Here is a 3,554-nt window from a genome sequence, read left to right as displayed (position 1 = left end):
AGTGAAACATGGGAAACTTTAAGAAAAATCTGGTATTGATTGGCCACACCAAAAATTCTAAAATTTTTTTGGATAGAAGATATATGAGTCTATTTTCAGGGAAAATTAACGGCACTTGATTTGGAGTTTAGTAGCTCCAGTTATAAACGATTTAGTAGCTCCAGTTGCTTATTGATTTCTTATAAGCTTACTATGATCTGTAGGTGTGGTTGGCCGAATATTGTAAGGGGTTAATATGTAGTTTGTATTTGAATAGTTAGATTAACGTGTTAGTAATCCAATTGTAGGCAGTTCGTGTGTGGATCTCGTCAACATATCGTCGCAAACAGGTGTGTAACTAACACCCTCTTTCTTAGTCTAGATCGAAAAAAGCGAAAAGCGAAATGTGAAAATCGGTATTTTGTAGATTTTGATGTCGCGAATGCTCATGAGGTAAATCGATTAATGTTTTTAGTAAGCTGCAAAATTTGGACTGCAAAGTGTATGATTTACATGCCCTCGATATTTTTGGGCTTAATGGGCCAAAATTTGAAATGATGGGCCAACTGCCCAATTCGTAAGAACCCTCGATGCGTGATTACGTAGTACGTGAAAGGTAGGAATATGCATGAAAAACTCTAAAATAGATAATTCTTGAAATACCTTTAAAAGTGGAAAATTTACGCTTTACCCTTAGTAGATAAATTACCAAATATCCCTAGGTTAAATTGACTTAAATGCATGTTTGATCGTTGTTATTTATCGCATGCCATGTTGTTATCATCGATGCATGAGATTGGGATATTGACGGAGGAAGTCTGAAAGTGGCTTGTCCACGTCTTGGAGGCTTTGCCTCAATTCTATCGTAAGCGAGCAAAGCAAGGTTGCAATCTGTGGAGTGTTAAATGGGTGGGTTGAGCTATTCCCCACATGGAGTGTATGGTGGTATGCAGTGGAGTGTAGTGGTTGGTGGGTTGAGTAGTCTCCCAAATGGGCTTGCATATGTTTACTTGATGTTGCATGTATTTTGAAATGGGCCTATGGGCCATCATTATCTGAATAAGGGCTAAGGCCCGGTTTATTGTAATCTGAAAAGGGCTCGCCCAAGACCACTGTTACCCAAATGGGCTTGCATATGTTTACTTGATGTTGCATGTATTTTGAAATGGGCCTATGGGCCATACTGTTATCTGAATAAAGGGCTAAGGCCCAGTTTATTGTGATCTGAAAAGGGCTCGCCCAGATACCATGATATTACTGAATGGGCTTAGGCCAATAGGCTTGAGTGACTTGGGCTTTGAATGGGTTTTCTTACACACTGAGTTTCCCAAATTCACCCTTTTATTTTCATCCATGCAGGAAATCCCCAACCATAGTGGGCTTGGAGCTGTGAGGGAATTCGGAGTGGCCACCCGTTCTAAAAGTTTGATTTTCTTCTGGTGAACTGGACATCCTTTTATTTACGTTTGAAGTTTTGGGCTTTTAAATGTAATAAGGCCGCTTAATTATTTTTGATGGTTTTAATATGTATTACTAAGATAGGTATTACTTATTTTAACTGTTGAAATTGGATAGCTTTAGGGCGCGTTTTCAAAAACAGCAATTGATTTCAAAATAACTCGACAACAAGCAAAGCTTCCACAAAGAAAGTATTTTCCAAAATTAATCACTTTTCCTAAAAATGACTTAATCAAATCGGTTTCTTAGAAATATCCATGACGTTAAGGTGTGGCAATGGCGGTATGCATGTCTAGGATTGGATCCGAAGGGAGCTTGGTACTTAAGCGATTCGATGGACTCACCACCTCTTTTCCTGTTTCCTACGGTGCACGACTTCCATTCACTTTAATCCTTAATGAATTAATCATTGAACATCAAGTACGATTTTACGGACTTAGAATGAAAATTTTTTTTAACGTTTTTGATGTGGCATGCCGAATCCGGCCGTAACTTCTGGGCCGGGTTTGGGGTGCTACATTTAGTGGTATCAGAGCCTAGGTTGCAACAACTCGGCTGTGGAATGGGTTTACAAAAATAAAGATTTTCGAAAATGAAAATTTTATAAAGAATGCGAAAAACTCGATTTTCAAAATTTAGATATTTAGAAGGTGGCATTCCGAATCTCCTACCAAGTCTGTAAGTATTACTCGAACTCTTCCGAATATTTTTCGAATTATCTGTCTGCTTCAAATCACGCTAGGATACTCTAGATAGGGTGATACTGAAACCATAGGAAAATCTGGTAAGAGACTGAAACTGTAGCTAGACTTCGATTCTGCGAAACAAACTTTGAATTACTGTTTGATTCATAAAACATCTGTAATAAACATTGGAATATTAATTGATGCATAAAAATTCGTAATCAAGATAATACGATATGAGTACAAGAGCTACCCGTGGAAGAGGCCGTGGACGTGGCCGAGGAAGGGCTCGAGTGGTATCTTCGTCTTCGGGACATATGCCGACGGCAGATGCACCAGTACCACCGGCAACAAAGGTAGAGTCTCATGACCGCGGTGCCAAGGATGATCCCCTGTCACAGTCAATGCTTTGTGTTCTGGAAAGGGGTTGCCGGAGCAAGTTCGGGCAACGAAATTCAGGGATCTATTTCTGAATGACTTCGAGACTAATGGAACGGAGATCTTTAAGGGCGTGTCTGGTATAGCCCTGAATGTGGCGGAATATTGGTTGGAGGCCATAGAACGGATTATGGATGACTTGGACTGCTCTGAGGAGATTGTGAGTGAGGTATCTGTACTAAGTCCCTTGGGTCACTCGGTTAGGGTAGACAAACTGTATAGGGATGTACCCTTAGAAACTCAAGGTAAGATTTTCCCTGGAGATCTGATGGAGTTACCATTCGGAGAGTTTGATCTCATTTTGGGAATGGACTGGCTTGTTAAGCATAAGGCGACTCCGGATTGTGCTACTAAATGAATGGTGTTGAGGACCATAAAGGATGAGGAGGTTATGGTGATAGGTGAGCGAAGGGATTATTTGTCCAATGTGGTGTCGGCATTAAGAGCCGAAAAGTGGATTCGGAAAGGTTGTGAGGTCTATTTGGCATTTGTAAGTCAGTCAGAAGAGGAGGAACTGACAGTGGATAAGGTTAGGACCGTAAAGGAGTTCCAAGATGTTTTTCCGGAGGAGCTTTCAGGATTGCCTCCGAATCAAGAAGTTGAGTTTGGAATAGACTTGTTGCCTGGAATGGTGCTTGTGTCTATCACACCGTATAGGATGGCACCGAAGGAGTTGGTAGAGTTAAATGCTCAAATTCAAGAGTTGTTGGATAGGGGCTTTATTAGGCCAAGCGTGTCTTCATGGGGAGCACCGGTGCTCTTCGTGAAAAAGAAGGATGGTACAATGCGGATGTGCATTGATTATCGCCAGTTGAACAAACTGACAATTAAGAATAAGTATCCACTGCCAAGGATTGACGATCTGTTTGACCAGCTTAGAGGAGCTTCTGTATTTTCTAAGATCGACTTCCGATCTGGATATCATCAGTTAAGGGTCAAGGAGGCGAATATCCATAAGACGGCATTCAGGACTCGGTATGGTTATTACGAGTTTTT

General features: G+C 40.9%; 1 long non-coding RNA gene across 1 annotated transcript; it reads left to right on the top strand.

The window, feature by feature from the left end:
• The first annotated feature begins 274 nt into the window (after positions 1–274).
• Positions 275–1,531, top strand: LOC128283804 (uncharacterized). Its single transcript, XR_008274213.1, has 2 exons — positions 275–329; positions 1,339–1,531. It is a non-coding gene; the product is annotated as an uncharacterized LOC128283804 (long non-coding RNA).
• Positions 1,532–3,554: the final 2,023 nt, after the last annotated feature.

This window comes from Gossypium arboreum, chromosome 11, assembly GCF_025698485.1.
Source record: "Gossypium arboreum isolate Shixiya-1 chromosome 11, ASM2569848v2, whole genome shotgun sequence".
NCBI lineage: Eukaryota > Viridiplantae > Streptophyta > Magnoliopsida > Malvales > Malvaceae > Gossypium > Gossypium arboreum.
This window is presented reverse-complemented; position numbering and strand designations above follow the sequence as displayed.